The sequence below is a fragment of the Medicago sativa genome, chromosome 5 (genome assembly GCF_051527215.1).
Source record: "Medicago sativa cultivar Bolivia chromosome 5, Bolivia_mono, whole genome shotgun sequence".
Lineage (NCBI taxonomy): Eukaryota > Viridiplantae > Streptophyta > Magnoliopsida > Fabales > Fabaceae > Medicago > Medicago sativa.
This window is the reverse complement of record NC_140753.1, coordinates 15,679,445-15,696,577: the sequence shown is the minus strand read 5'-3', so window position 1 is coordinate 15,696,577 and position 17,133 is coordinate 15,679,445. Positions and strand designations below refer to the sequence as shown.

The window sequence follows — 17,133 nt, the reverse complement described above, 5'->3', positions numbered from 1 at the left end:
TTCATCATTATGAATGAAGTTGATACTTATAAAGTATCAGGGATGTATCTGCTGAGAAGAGATCTATTGGAACCATGTAAATAATTGGTGAAATGTATAGTCATTTTATAGGATTTAAATTGTAACATCTTCTCTATGAGAGTGAAAATCCTAGCTTGACTTTGTATGACTCAACCTCTTAGTCCCAATAAAGACAAACCCTTTTGTAAAAAAGTACAGTTTGAAGAGACATGTAAACATGTGGGGTCCTCAACAAGGCAGTTTCCTTGTAGTAGTTGGGAAGACTAGAAGGTTTCTAGTGAAGAAGGCCTAGAGAAGCAAACTACGAATATTCACATAATTCCTAACCGTTGTAATATCTTAAGCTCTCGAAGTTTGACTTGTTGTATTTAGCTCATTCATATTTTAAAAAAATTTGAAACCCACCTGGGTTGGTTTGGTAACGTTGCATTGGGATCTTGAAGTGTACTTCTCATCAAAGTATCAGGTTTAATTCTCATCCGTGTGATGTCAATTTAGATGAGTTAATTTCACTTCTTCAGAAAAAAATAAAATTCAAACATGTTTTCTTTTAACGTTTTTATTTTCTTTCTATTTTTTAAAATATTGTATTTTCTGTTGAAAGATAGTAGTTATACTCATTTTAGAGTTAGTTAAGGGTACTAGTGTAGTCACTATAAGAGTCACAAGTTGACTCTTTTGTAACCTCTCTTTCACTTTTATATCTCTTCAACTATTATCAATACAATAACTTTCTAAGCTTTTTCTCTCCACTTTCATGGATGCCATGTTTCTCAACATGGTATCAGAGCAAATATGGTATCCACCTTGAACAATTTTTCCGCTGCATTTTTCAGAGAAAATATAATTTTCTCATCTTCATTTTCTTGATTCTTTTCTTGTATGTTTTTCCCTTTCCGTTCTTGATCTGTTCGATCGCTTTTGGTTTTTCGATCCGTATCTCAATCATATGATTCTTTTACATAACTTTCTTTGTTCGAGCAACATTCCTCAGTTTGTGATTTCTTCGCAATTCCGTTTGCGCCTTTCCCCAATTTCTAGGGTTTTAGACTCATTGCGATTTTGTTCTCTTCATCTTCTTAATCCCAATTTCTAGGGTTCAAATAATGTTTCTGATTTCTTGCTATTCGAATTACAATTCACATTCGATTTGCGATTATGTTTTTATAGTAATTCATGTTTTCCCAAAAATTCTAGGGTTTGTGATTTCAATTCCCATCGCATCTCAGTTTATTGAGTCATTCCAGTTCATGATTCTTTGATTCCTCCTTGTTTTTTTTCTTTGTTCGATTCAGTTTTTCATTCGATTCATTTACCATTTCTACTCAATTCCAGTTTTCGTTTTAGACTTCATTTCATAATCGCAAACTGATTCTCACAAATTGGTATGGTTCTGGTGCTTCTGGTTTTTCTCAAAAAGGGAGTAACCTCCTTTTTGTTCGATTGATCGAAAAAGCTGCAATTTGAGTTCGACGATGTCGACCGTGGCTTGTTGATGAGTTTGTTGCTGCGAGAGTTGTTCTTGCATATATAGTTTTCTTGGTTCACTATGGCGAAGCTTGGATGATAATTTTTGAGTTGTTGCTGCTGCAGAGTCTGAGTTTGGTTCTGATCTGCTTCAACTGTGTGATTACACATTGGTATTTCACTTACTCTTGCTTCAATTGTGCGATAGTTGCCCTATAATGTTACTATTCTCTCATATATTTTGCATGTACGCTGCAATTTTGTTGTTGCTTGCAAAGCTCACGTTGGGAATTACTACTCTTTCAAGATAATAGTGGTTTCTTTTTACAAGTGGTAGCATCCATTGGTTTGTTTCCCTTTCTGGACATATTGGTGATTAAAGGTCAAATGTGACACACTGTGATATTTGTTGAAGCTTCCTCTATGATAAGTGGTGAAGTTTTTCATACTGGTTGTTATTAGCTCATTGGATCCTTTTTGGAGCTGCTTCATTTTTGGAAATGTTGAGTATTGTTGGGGTTGTTCACCTGCTGCATGTTTATAGAAGAGTTCTTGGTTTGTCTGCATATTCTCATATGAAAATATAAGATTTTTAGTTGGATTTTATGTTGGTTGTGTCTGGTTTTGCCGCTGCAAGTGCACATATATGGATACATAACAGTTACAGATTAGTGCCTTCTTCATATTTTGGTGTGATCTTATGTTTCCATTTTGTTAGTTGGCAAATACCATGAATTAATCTTTGATCAACTCATTTGGCACATTCTTCACATGTCATATCAGTTCCTTTCTTGTGCTCATGGCAAAGTTAGAGCCCTCTGTACACTGTGCTTTGGTCACTTGCCTATTTGTTGTTATTCTGCCCTGTCTCTACAGGTTGCATTTGATTTTCTTTTGACTAGCTGTTTTTTTGATGAGCTATCCACCTTGAGTACAGTCTGAGTATTGATGATTCACTTTATAGCCATCAACCAACACTCTCTTGATTTTATGATGTTGAATTGTTGAGTTCTCTGATGTGCTAATTAACCTTTAGCACAACTTGAGTATTGTGCATCACTTTGTAGCCATCAAGACCTTTTAACATTCATTTTTTCTTCTCTTTGCTTACTTTCTGATGTTAATTGTTGAGTCCTCTGATGTGCTAACTACCTTTTAGCACAACTTGAGTATTGTGCATCACTTTGTAGCCATCAAGACCTTTTAACATTTTTCTTCTCCTTAGCTTCTACCTATGGTAGTTAAGCATTTTGCCCTTTGTTGGCCTTATTGATGATTAGCTTCTGTTAAGTGGTTAAGCCTTGAGTTGTGGCTTCTGCTTAATGGTTAAGCATTTCTCTCTATGGTTTTCTTTTTATCAGTTTTCTGCCAGAGTTTGGACATTATTTGGATATGGTTTTGTGGCATATTTCTTACTCCTATACTGTGTTGGAGGAGTTATATGGACATGGTTTTCTACTGATGATTAGCCTTTGTAGTTTGTGATGGACCATTCTTACCTTCCTGTTATGGAATGGCTGATTGTTCATACTTTCTGGAAGTTTTCTACTGATGGCATACTTGCTGGCTGTTCATACTTGGCTGGTGATGATCTTGTTTTTGTTAGTAGTTGGTCTACAGTGTTCCTTGCATGAAGATTGAAGAGCAAATTCTGTTTGGAAGCTTTCTCTTATGGTTTGAAGATTTGTATTGGTCACTTTTTTTGGTGTTAGCTTTGTAATTCAAACTCAAGCTAAGAATTCTCTTACCTTGAGTTTGAGGGAGGCTGTTGAAATATAGTAGTTATACTCATTTTAGAGTTAGTTAAGGGTACTAGTGTAGTCACTATATAAGTCACAAGTTGACTCTTTTGTAACCTCTCTTTCACTTTTGTATCTCTTCAACTATTATCAATACAATAACTTTCTAAGCTTTTTCTCTCCACTTTCATGGATGCCATGTTTCTCAACATTTTCTTATAATGTTACGTTGTGTATTTCGTGTTTTGCCACTCTTCAAAGATATTTTGAATCATGACATGAAAGTCGTTTTGCCAATCAGACACTCAAGGAGAAGAAACTGAATGATAACTAGCAGTTTTTTTCCATCCTTCATATTGAAGTTGATGATGATTAAGACACCCATCAACAGGGACGGATCTACCTACAAAGGTATGTAGGCTTGTGCCTACACTAACTTTGTAGAATTTTATTTTTAGGTAGTAATAATATAGTAATAGATAGTAATAGTTGAAATTTTGATCAAATGGCCCACACAAACCACACAACACTTTTCTCTTGGCCCACACATATACACACATCTTGACACAACAACACAACTTTGTCAAGAATCGGATGCGAAATCGCAAGGAAGATGAATGGTTAAACAATTGTTTAGTTACTTATATATATGTGGTGAATTTATATATATGTGGTGCCCCCACTTTTCAAAATTTCTGGATCCGTCACTGCCCATCAAAGACTAAAACATTTATATCAAACATTATTCTGGATAGACTTTGAACTATTCTACGAAAATGATCCTCTATATATTAAGATAAATTATGGTGGTACATTTTCCTCTTTATGGTTCAACTTCGCCTTGTCTTTCTATCTTATACTGAAGCTAAATGTTTTGATAAAGAAATACTGTGTTCAATTTTTGACGAACAAGCTATCTTAATGGAAATAGTTAATCACGAAATTTTTTAAAATACTTAAATATAATTCAAACTCCATTTTCTTATGTTTTACAACCACCTTCAAACTCAACTTTTAAATATATCTTCATAGGTGATGGAGTTGGAAAGAAAATGAGATACGCCTAAATTGGAGGCCAAGACAATACATAGAAAATTAAGGGAGAAGGAATAAAAACACTAACCATAATAATATCTGGTGCCTTATTATTTAGTGTCTTATTTCATTTTATTATCAACATTTAAGAGTATGTTTGATCTACTAAAGAAAATGAAGGACAAGACATGACAACTCCAATTGTATTGTGTTTGATTTATATAATTGTTTCAGAGTCATTTGGCTTGTTCAAAAAAAAAAAAAATTTGTTTCAGGGTCATGACAAACTAGAAGTAATGGACTCGACAGAAACTAAAACTTTTGTCCTTGACTAAACTACATCACAACTTTTTGTCACAAGTACAAGTTATCCAAAATCCACAATAGCCTTTTGTCCATAAAAATCATTTAAGCAAATCAAACGCAGCTTGAAAATACAAAGTCATAATTACAATATCCGTGAAATGCTGATAATAAAAATAATATCCAAATGGCAAGTATTGAATTTTCTAATATAAGTTATATTTCATAGATTTTTGTTGGTATATATATATTTTTAGGCAAAATAGAAAATTTAATAAATAAAAAGAAACAGATATAATGACTGGGGTGACGTTAGACGTGACCCAGAAGGAAAGGAGTTTGTAGGTATATGAACTCAAGTTTACATAATTTTTCAATGCATTTAAACGCAAAGACTTCTGAATTAAGTTGTGGACAATCAAGATCCCTTTGACATTCAATATAATAATAATCTATAAAAAAGAGTGTAAAATAATGTTAATAAAACAATATAAAATACTGCGTACGAACAACAAAGTAATGAAGGAATAAATTTTAAAAGTGTAAAGTAACTTACCTTCAAATTCAGTGTTCTGTAGAACAAGAAATAGAGAAATAAATAAAATCATAGCATACACAATACTGAGAGTTTTAGTCATATTTTGCTATTTTTGCATATCACAAATAGAATATAATTTGATTAATTTATGGTGTGTAGAGTGTATGTTGTACTAAAATGGTTAAATATTTTTTTAACGTTTAAGGAGTTGTAAAAAGCACTACCTAAAATTTGAATTATTATAATTAAATGTCTCTTAAGCACACTTACTAAAGGGATAACGTAAACATTCTTTTATAATTAACTTTCCAACCTTTGTTACATAGGAAAGTTACTACACATAATGCACATTGAACAATGGCGTGAAAATACATTATGCACAAGTTGAATCCATTGTAGAATTTTTTATTTATAGAATTTTTTTTGTGGTAATTTATAGAATCATTTTTACCATGGGGAATGAGTGTTTCATGTTTTTTTTTTCTTTCCAACATTCTCATTCACATGAATTCATTGATTGATATCGGAATAGAAAATAAATTAGGATTAAAGCGATAGCACTACATTTTTCAGAAATGACTTCTCATTGATGTTTTTTGCGAATTCCTAATTTGATTATTATCTAACTTAAGAATATTGTTTTTTTTTTTTTACAAGAACTTAAGAATATTGATATACAATATAATGTGAAATTGATTACTAACAAAAACAATTTTTAGAAACGATTCATTTTTCTAAACAAAATATATCCAAAGACATCGTGGTGATTAACTAATATACCAAATATGTGAAGGTACTAAATCACAAGAAATGGTGGGGTTGAATTGTGTTGATTAGTAATTACGAGGCACATTTAATACGTTTTTTATAAGTTTCATTGTCAGAGATTTTCTTCATTGTTTATAAAATGATTAATAAAAAATTATTGAAGACAAGGCACAAAGTACAGTTCAAATGTTCTCGTGAGTTTAACTCAGTTGGTATGGACAATGCATAATATATGCAAGGTTCAAGTTTGAACCCCAACCACCACAAAAAAAAGTACAGTTTAAAGTGACCCTGCATTGAAGATGGTCTTAACCTCTCTATAATTAAGCCCAGTAAAGACAAACCATTTTGTGAAAAAGTACGGTTTGAAGAGACATGTAAAGTCCTTAACAAGGCAATTTCAAGAAGTTTTTGAGAAGACTAGAAAGTTTTTAGTGAAGAAGGTATGAAGAAGGTTTTTAGTGAAGAAGTTGCTGGGAAGATGGTTTTTAGTATGAATATTTATAGTGCGTTGAGAGACAGAGAAAATGATACATGGTTTAGTGGATTAAGTCCTCGACTGTATTGATGCAAATCCCTTTATAAGGGGAGGGCTAGATATAGTAACAATTTGTTTTTTTTTTTTGACAAAAATGTAGTAACAATTTGTTATGAACTAGTATTAAAATACTTCGAGTTATTATTTTCTCTTTCTCTTTTTTTTTTTTAAGGAAAATTTTCTCTTTCTCTTTTATTTAGCAAAGTTCTTTATGTCTTTTATTAATTAATATTTTGTTAACTATTTTGTTCAAAAGAAAAAAGTTTTTGACGAAGAACATTTCAAAACAAATGCTTTTAAACGGTCAACATAATTTTAACCCTCATTACTTGTGTTTCATGTATCTTCAATTGACATCAGAGCTCAATCTACCATTGGAGTATCTTGAATTCTCGAAATTTGACTTGTTGTATTTAGCTCATTTCTATTTTTCAAAAAATTATTATTCGTTTTCTTTCTAAATCTAAGAAATGTCTAAAATGTTTTCTTTAAGTAAAAATTTCTTTCTATTTTTCAAAAAAATTGCATTTTCTTTTAATGTTATGTTTTGTATTTGGTATTCTGTCACTCTTCAATGATATTTTGAATCATTACTTGAAAATCTTTTTGCTAAGACACTCAAGGAGAAGAACAAAACTGAAAGAAAACTAAAGTGTTGCAATTACATATTATATTTCAATTTTGTATATTTAAATACTTTTTTTAACAGCAAATTTTTTTAAAAACCGGATCCCTGCTCAAGACAACCGATGATTTAGAGAATACAAACTAAAGACGTCGTATATAGGCGGAACACCCGAAAATAAAGTCCATACAAAACACCCCTAGACACAACACCTAGCCCAACCCTACATTCAACACTCGTGAGGACAAGACCCGCCAAAATAAACATCACCACCTAAAACAGACTCCTTCACAAAACGACCACTAACAAACGATATCCATAACCACATGTTGCCACTACTCATCCCAAAATAACACCCCTTTAAATGAAACACACCGTCCTCATCACCTAAGCTGAACCACTATTCTATAGATTAATCAGCTTCCACCACCTCTCAACTTCTGGTCCACCGAAAGAACACCAAAACAAGCAGTATATAAACATGTTGTTTAGTCTAGTAAAGTTAGAAAGTCAGTCAAGTTTTCAGTTATCTATATTATTGAGTCTTTTTTTTAGGGAATATTATTGAGTCTTTTGTCTCTAATACTTTTAGTTTTCCAAAACATTTCCAATTGTAACTTAAAAAATTCTTTGATGAAAATTGCGAATGATTAAATTCTCTTAAATAAATAAATCATTTAAAGGAGAAGAATTTGAAGAATATTAAAAACAATGTTCATCATATAATGAAAATAAGTTTTAGATTACATCAGAAACCTTAAATGTGTTGTACCAAAGAAAAAAACAAAGTAACCTTAAATGTAATGTGAATTGATCAACATGAGAAACTAATTCAACGTTTTCGTATATTAGAGAAGTTTTTTTTTAAACTTAAATAATGACCTATAAGTTTAATGCTCCTATGATGTCGTACTGGTAGCAGCATGAAATATGGACAAGCCTTACAAGATCATTAGGGGAACTAGGGTTAGTACAAGTGTGATCAACGGTGAAGAAGCTTATTCAGAAATTTTTTTCTCTATGTATTTGAAAATCTGCATCTAGAAAATTATATTTTGCTCTTGGTCATGATCAAGCAAACTGAAGGATGAATCTCAGGCTTTGTTTGGGAGTTTGAAGGGGAGGGGAAGGAAGAGTTTTGGGGTGGACAATATAGGGAAAAACGGAGAAATCTTTTAAAAAATTTAAGAGTGTTTTTAAAAAAAAATGATAAACTAAAATACTTATGATTAATATATTTTTGATTTTAACAATATTATAACAACATAAATTAAATTTGAAGAATTCATGTAAACCTTCAAAAACCTCCCAAAACCCTCATCCAATACAATTTTTTAGTTCCCCAAATGATGAAAGTTTTGTATTATGAAGAAAAATAAATCCCCAAAAACCCTCCCTTTTCAATGTTTCCACTTGCTCCTTTCTTTTTCTGAAACTTTTCCCTCCCTTCCGCTCCGAACTCGCAAACAAAGCTTTAATGATTCATGTTATTATGCTCTGTCAAAATGGAAATAAGGAGAATTAATGTAAATTGTAGTCTCATAATATCTACTTCAATGAAGTAACATTATTTGGCTCTGGGACATTTAAATAAACAGGTATTTCATAGATGTTTTGCTAGTCTAAGATCCCAGTAATACACCAGCTTTTAAAACACTTCATCCCAAACATTTTTGTATAGTATTTTTGACAATCATCATCGGTTTTGCATCCAATATTATATTCTGGAATAAAAAAGAGAATGAAATAGTGTTAATAAAACAAGATTAGATATTGTGTATGAACATTAAAGTAAGAAGGAAATTTGAAAAGAAAAAAAAATATAGCTTACGGGCAATGCTCTTTGAAACAATAGAGAGGAAAATAAATAAAATCAAAACATACATAAACTTGAGAGTTTTATCCATATTTTTCTATGTTTGCATGTCACAGATAGAATCTGATATGTTCAATTTATAGTGTGTAAAAAGCATGTTTTACTATAACAATAAGGTTTTTTTAGGGTTTAAGGAGATGCAAAAAACAACCCTTGAATTTATAACTATTATAAGCAAATGCCCTTTAGCACACTTATTATAATTATAATTAAATGCCCTTTAACACAGAATAGTTCATTTTTTTATAATTAATTTTTCAACCTCTGGAACATAGAAAGGTTATCACTACGAATAATACAAAATTGGTGTGATAACATAGTTATTTTACCAAAGAGAATGTGCATAAAATTTTACAGTTGTATGATTACTTCAAAATTATCATTAACACAAACTCTTCGATTCACATTGATATAGAAAATAGATTAGGACTTATTTATTTTTTCTAAAAGTGGCTTCTCACAGATGTTTATAACTAGAGATGGGTTTTATAACTACTAGTCTACTACCTATTTGATTGATGAATTAGGTAATCGACCATTTCATTGATAAATTTGTAGTTGTTTACTTTGATGATATCTTGATTTGGAGCACCTTCAACAAGTATATTACATATCCTACGTGAGAAAAAATCTTTGTCAATCTAAAGAAATGTTCCTTCTTCAGCAATGAAGTCGTTTTCCTTGGTTAAATTATCACTACTGATGGTGTACGAGTTGACCCAAGCAAAGTCGAATCCATCAAGAGTACTCGGCCTATTCCAAAGTCAATCATTGATGCGAGAAGTTTCCATGTATTAGCCTTATTTTACAGGAGGTTCATCAAGAACTTTTGCTCTGTTGTGACCCTTGTCATAGATTGCACTATGGGAGACCACTTCCAATGGACCGATCTAGCCCGACACAACCTTTTAATACAAAAAAGACATTTACACCTGAAATGATTTGCATCTTTGAGTGATGCCAGTTGCATTAGCCCTTGTGTTGTTCCTATCATTTTAGTACCAAAAAACGACTGAAGCTTGAGAATGTGTATTGATGGATGAGCAGTCAACAAAATTCCCATCAAGTATCAATTTCCAATACCCTTGACTTGATGATTTTTTAGATAATTGCATGGTCCTACGATTTTCTCAAAGATTGACATTCACAGTGGATACCATCAAATTAAACCGAGGACAAAAGATGAATAGACGACAACCTTTATAACTAAGGATGAACATTATAAATGGATAATTATGCCCATAAGATTATTCAATATTGATGAATTAGGTAATCTTCCCTTTCAATGCTAAATTTGTGGTTGTTTACTTTAATGATATCTTGATCTACAATTAAAGAAAAGGCATATCAATTGAAGCACCTTCAACAAGTATTACATATCCTTTATGCAATGAAGTAACTTTCCTTGGTTAAATTATCACTGCTAACGATATACGATTCGACCCAAGCAAAGTCGAATCCATCAAGAGTTGGGCTATTCTAAAGTAAATAAATGATGTTAGAAGTTTCTATGGATTAGCTTTATTTTACAGGAGGTTCATCAAGAACTTTAGCTTTGTTGTGACCCTTGTCATAGACTGCACTAAGGGAAACCACTTCCAATGGACCGATCTAGCCCACAAAAGTTTGACGAATTAAAGAAGAGGTTAACTGAAGCACTAATATTAGCCCTCCCGACCTCCAATCAAATGTTGGAAGTAAGTTGTGATGTTTGCAACACTATTATCAATGTTGTTTTAAATCAAGAAGGAGATCCAATAGACTTGTGCCTTACAATATTGGAGTCATTATTTGATGGACAAAGAGTTTATCCTCTACTCTAACCATGAAAACCTCAATTTCCAATGGAGGACCAACCCTAAACATGAAATATACTAAGTTCTTACAACCTTATGTTCTTGCTCAAGCACAAGGCAGGAGTTCATAATATTGTTATAATGCTCTCAGTAGACGAAAAAACCTTCTTTCTGCTCTACAAATGAAATTTATTGGTTTTTGAGACTATCAAGGAGATATATAAGGATGATCTAGACAATCACAAGCCTTTTACAATTAATACCGACATGACATGACATATATATATTTTCAGAAAAGGTGTTATACATCAATCATTTGGGAAATCTTCTTTAGCGGTTTATTGAAAAGAACTTGAAGCAATGAGATCTCATTCTTGCACAAGCCGAGTTTTCATATACCAATTCAACCAATCAAGATACTAAAAAATTCCCATTTAAAGTGGTATATGGCACATGTCCCATAGCCCGTTTGACTTGACTCCCTCGTCGAACATTCGTCGTTATATAGTGTATACACTAAACAAAGAGCAAAAGAGATACAAAGACTACACGAGAAGTTGATGAGAAAATCCAAACACCATATCCCAAGTATACCGCGCTCAGCAAGGTAGAACTACCGGACATATGGAGTTTCTACAACTTTGAATGTTATTAATCTTTCACCCTATTTTGATGGTGAAGCTGAGTTTGACTCGAGGAAGAGTTCTTTCAAACCTCAGGAGAAAGATATAGGCCAAACTAATGATCCAAATGATAGAATCTCAAGTAATGATCTAAGCTTGAGCCGTTGTAGGATCCACACTTGACACATTGCATTGTTGTATGAGCTACACCTGACCTTGTTGCACGAGAAACACTTGATCTATTGCATGTGTTTATCTTGACACTTGGCTTGTTGCATGTTGATCTCTTAGTTTTCCTTCACCTATAAACAAGGTTCATGCATGTCATGTACTTGATCATTCAAGAGTACGAAATAATATCAAAAGAAAAATTTGTTACACCAAAGGTTGATATTTCCTATTTCTCAATATGCAGAGTGTGGAAGTTTTGACCACCAGACTTTTAGGAAAAAAATCAATTATTTAGTTAAAAAAAATATTGGGAAAAAGGAAAAAATCATTTTCTTACAATCAGGCTTGCACTTCAACCTGAAGTGTCTATCACCTTAATATAGTGGTATAGATTAATTAAGTAAATTCTCATTGGTATCTATTTCAAATTGTCATTGGTATGCATCGCGCAACACAAAAAGAAATAAGAGATGCCTCAGTATGAAACTAAAAGATTAGGTAGCTTCTCACATGATAGTAGTAATGATCTGGACACTCAATTTGAATTGGGATTTCAACCAAGTTTGCATCAGAACATCTGAAAAATTAAATAGTTATTACAAAATGTCCTAAATAACCAAAAAACATTCAAACATTTGCCGAGGCACTATTTGGCAGAAGTCAAGAGTTAACATAACACAGTCATAAGTATTGAATCATCTGAATACACAATCAAAGCATGCAAATAAAAACCTCACGATACACAACGCTGATACTTTTTGAAAAACCTCACGATACACAACATTTGTGGTCTCCTTGCAAATATTATTATCTTCATCCAATATCAGGAGCTTCAAAATCCTTTTCTTCAACACTCATCTTTTATTTAAACTATTTCTATCTTTTATAGTGTATGCGCGTGATGTTTATTTGTCATCAATTTGGGTGTTGGATAGTGTATGATAGAAATAGTTTATTTGAGAATGTAGATAATCAAACGTAAACAATTAAAACAGGAATTCAAATAAGGAAACAAGGAATTCAAATAAGGAAACAAACTTAAACATGTTCCCAACTTCTCAAACGATCAACCGTTCAGAAAAAAGCTAATGCGAAAATAAATCAAAGCAAAGTGTGGACAACCCCTCAAAACCAGAAAACAGTAAGTCTTTAAACACTCAGAAATTATCATCTTCAACGAAAGGTTCACCTTGCATAGCCTGACCAATGTTGAAAAAGACAGCAAACTCCTGAACTAACATGTTATCCGCAATCATCTACTTCACTTCATAAACCTTCTCAGCCACGTTGTCATGAGCGGCATCAACTGCTACCTTGAAAAGAAGAGGATTGTTAGCCATTGCTATCAGCTCGGCAGGTACGTGACCAACATCAGCAACCTGTAAATACAAAAATAAATATGTAATCAAACGACATTATAGTTTAAAAACGATAAAAATTAGATGAAAGCCTTAAAAAATATAAGTTGATACCGTGTCAGTTTAAGTTAATACCATTTTATTGGCACCAACCAACTCAACACAAGATCTTTATAAAAACTTTTCGAGAGCAATGTCCAATACGATGAAATTTGCATTCCCGAATGGTCAAAGACACTAAGCTTCACTTTGTACCTGCATTCATTTACGTTTTAATCTACATAAGTACAACATCAAAACTCACTAATTTTTTTTTTTTTGAAGGAAAAACTCACTAAATTTGATAGCAACTATATACATACACACGACGAAACTGTGACAATAATATACCTCCGGGAGACATTCAAAACATGTATGTTGCATTTGGTGCAGAAAAACATCCCCCCATCTAGAAACACTCTCCTCTTACACACTCAACCCACGTACCACTAGCCATCATCCAACACCAGTTCATTTATATATGTACATCCCTATTCCAAAACAATTATACAAACTGAATTAATAACAATCATCTTATCCAACCAGGATGTGCAAAATATATAAAATTAAGAAGGAAAAAAATATATATACCACTTCACAAAACGACAGTTCGGATACAGTAGCTTTGGGAGGAAAACCCCAATGATCATACTCATGAGCCGATTTGTCCACCTCATCCACCATGCTTATAGACGGTGTAGTCAAGGGTCTCTTATACAACACGCTATATTATACCATAACAATCAAATTAAGAATGTAATGTATACCACCATTTCATATGCATGTATTAAAGAAATTAAATAATGATAAACATCGCACACACCTCCCTTTAAGGTTGACAGCAGCCGTGAATAGAGGATTGAAAATGATCTTAGATCCAGGGACGGTTGACATCACCAATTATCCATCTAAGTCACGGTGAATAAACAAAATAACAATATCATTTCTCATATAAAAAAACATAAACAAACAATGGTAGCTCCATTCCTAATAAAAAAATCAATATTACCTCCCTTGATGTGAGAGGTAATGTTGATTTTTTTTTTTTTTTTATATTAGGAATGGAGCTACCATCATTTGTTTATGTTTTTTTTTATGAGGAATGATATTGTTATTTTGTTTATTGACCGTGACTTAGTTGGAAAATTGGTGATGTCAACCGTCCCTGGATCTAAGATCATTTTCAATCCTCTATTCACGGCTGATGTCAACCTTAAAGGGAGGTGTGTGCGATGTTTATCATTATTAATTTCTTTAATACATGCATATGAAATGGTGGTATACATTACATTCTTAATTTGATTGTTATGTTATCATATAGCGTGTTGTATAAGAGACCCTTGACTACACCATCTATAAGTATGGTGGATGAGGTGGACAAATCTGCTCATGAGTATGATCATTGGGGTCTCTCCCAAAGCTACTATATCCGGAATGTCGTTCTGTGAAGTGATATATATTTTTTTGTCTTCTAAATTTTATATATTTTGCATATCCTAGTTGGATAGTTATATATTTTGCATATCCTAGTTGGATAGGATGATTGTTATTAATTCAGTTTGTAATAATTGTTTTGGAATAGGGACATACATATATCGTGTACAGACATATAAATGAACTGGTGTTGGATGATGGCTGGTGGTACGTGGGTTGTGTGTGTAGGAGGAGAGTGTTTCCAGATTGGGGGATGTTTTTATGCCCAAAATGCAACAAACATGTATTGAATGTCTCCCCGAGGTATATTATTGTCACGGTTTCGTCGTGTATATGTATATAATTGCTATCAAATTTAGTGAGTTTTGATGTTGTACTTTTGTAGATTAAAACATAAATGAATGCATGCACGAAGTGAAGCTTAATGTTTTTGACCATTCGGGAAATAAAAATTTTATCGTATTTGACACTGTTCTCGAAAAGTTTTTACAAAGATCTTGTGCTGAGTTGGTTGGTGCCAACAGAATGGTAATAACTTAAACTGGCATGGTATCAACTTATATGTTTGAAGACTTTCTTTTGATTTTTATCATTTTAAATTATAATGTCGTTTGATTACATATATATTTTTGTATTTACAGGTTGCTAATTTTGGTCACGTGCCTGCCGAGCTGATAGCAATGGCTAACAATCCTCTTCTTTTCAAGGTAGTAGTTGATGCTGCTCATGACAACATGGCTGGGAAGGTTTATATATGAAGTGAAGAAGATGACTACGGGTAGCAAGTTAGTTCAGGAATTTGTGGTCTTTTTGATCATTGGTCAGGCTATGCAAGGTGCACCATTCATTAAAGAGGATCATTTCCGAGCGTTTTAAAAACTTATTTTGAGTGGATGTGGGGTTTTCCACATTTTGCTTTGATTTATTTTCGCATTATCTTTTTTCTGCTAAACATTTTTTGGTTAATCATTTGAGAATTTTTTCTGCTAAACATTTTTCGGTTAATCATTTGAGAAGTTTGAAACATGTTTAAGCTTGTTTCCTTATTTGAATTTCTGTTTTAATTGTTTACATTTGAACATCTCCATTCTCTCTGGATAAAGCCTTTGGATTTGGAAGATTGTAACTTATGTGTAAAACAAAAATGGCTTTGGTATCCTGGTTTTCTCGAGTAACCTGATGTAACATTGTCACGGTCAAGAAACTTAAAACCTTACAAATTATTAAACTTATATATTAATTTTAAACGAAAAGAAACCTGAGACTATATCACTAAATAAAGCTATAGGTACGACAACATTAGTTTCAGGTGTTTTTTTTAGCAAAATATCACCTTTTGTTTAAATCAACAGCAGCCAAGAAAGTTGGATTGAACATTATCTTGGTCGCGTAAATGGTATTCTGAATGGTCGCCTAACTTGAAGTCGTAAAATAAAAAATAATAAAAACGATATATTTATTACCCTTTTGTAAATCTAAAATAATAATAATTTTTAGACGCATAAAATATAATCATACCTTGAAACTTGATTTTGGTCAAGAGGATAGCAACAACAACATTACCGGTTTCACCGGATGCAAGAAAAGCATTCCAATCATCGACATAAGCATCAAACAAAGTAACCTTGAAACGAAACCTATGATAACATTTAGTTCAAATTAGGAATCAAATTTTATCTCAACAATAATCTAAAAAATAAATATCACTAATAAAATAATAGAGATCGATATACCCATCATAATGTAGCTCAACGGGAACCATCTTGGATTGAGTTCCATTGCGAGAATATGACTTTTCAACATTCCCATGACATCTGAAAATTTGTACGTATTAGAAAATAAATGTTCGAAAACACAAAAGAGCACACCGTGAATAAACATTATAAAATAGCTGTCTTATAAGACCCCACATTAGCAACAACATTGAAATTTCCAATAGAGTATACATGATTTTCACTTAGTTCCTTCTCATACTTGTATATGAGAGTACACCTAACAATTACATTAATTCACTAACCCTAAAAATTTTAATAATATTTTTTTATTTTTTTAAATAACAATAAATAAAAAAATTATAATCTAACATGGGACTCACAAAAAAAAAAAAGCATAAGTAAAACGTGATATATTGGAAACTTATAATGTATATCCGGTGTAATTAAAAGAGGAAAAAAAATCACATAATGACATTATTATTGCTTCATTATATATTTATTATTAGTTTTTTTTAAATGATTCGAATTAGATGTAATCCATCAATACCCATGTGAGGAATGAGGGATTAACTATTTTCTCATTAAAAACAAATTTTCTCAATTATTAAGAATGGGGGATTAAATAGTTCATTAAAATAATTCTAAAACATGATTCCTTCATTAACCAAACATGTATTCCATCAATAACTACGGTGATTCGGTCATCAACCAAAAATGATTCGTGGATTAACCAAACATGTATGATTTGGAAAATTATTTAAAACAAATCAACCACATGATTCGACCAATATACTCCATAATTCTTTATGCGAATGGGAGATATCGGGAACGAATTCGGGCGTCATATTTGATTGATGTAAATAAATAAAAAAATAAAAAACAAATAGGGTCAAAGAACCTTATTATCCATTAGAACCATCTCCAAGTTGTTACGAGCAAAGAAGAAAAATAATAGATTTGCTCAAAAAAAAAAATATAGAAAAAACCTAATAAGAGAGAAAGAGAGTTGAGATTGTGATGTGAAAAAAATGTGAAGTCAGAGGTCTAACTTATAGTATTTTTTATAGGATAATTTGGTAAAATAACC

At 32.1% G+C, this 17,133-nt stretch overlaps 3 long non-coding RNA genes across 3 annotated transcripts; all 3 read right to left on the bottom strand.

Annotated features, from left to right (window-relative positions):
- Window positions 1-4,690: 4,690 nt before the first annotated feature.
- On the bottom strand, window positions 4,691-5,761 carry LOC146920464 (uncharacterized). Its single transcript, XR_015011796.1, has 2 exons — window positions 5,122-5,761; window positions 4,691-5,017 (listed from the first exon to the last, which is right to left on the bottom strand). It is a non-coding gene; the product is annotated as an uncharacterized LOC146920464 (long non-coding RNA).
- Window positions 5,762-8,555: 2,794 nt separating this feature from the next.
- Window positions 8,556-9,044, bottom strand: LOC146920463 (uncharacterized). Its single transcript, XR_015011795.1, has 2 exons — window positions 8,866-9,044; window positions 8,556-8,758 (listed from the first exon to the last, which is right to left on the bottom strand). It is a non-coding gene; the product is annotated as an uncharacterized LOC146920463 (long non-coding RNA).
- Window positions 9,045-11,043: 1,999 nt separating this feature from the next.
- LOC146920462 (uncharacterized) lies at window positions 11,044-13,115 on the bottom strand. Its single transcript, XR_015011794.1, has 4 exons — window positions 12,994-13,115; window positions 12,690-12,879; window positions 12,011-12,077; window positions 11,044-11,631 (listed from the first exon to the last, which is right to left on the bottom strand). It is a non-coding gene; the product is annotated as an uncharacterized LOC146920462 (long non-coding RNA).
- Window positions 13,116-17,133: the final 4,018 nt, after the last annotated feature.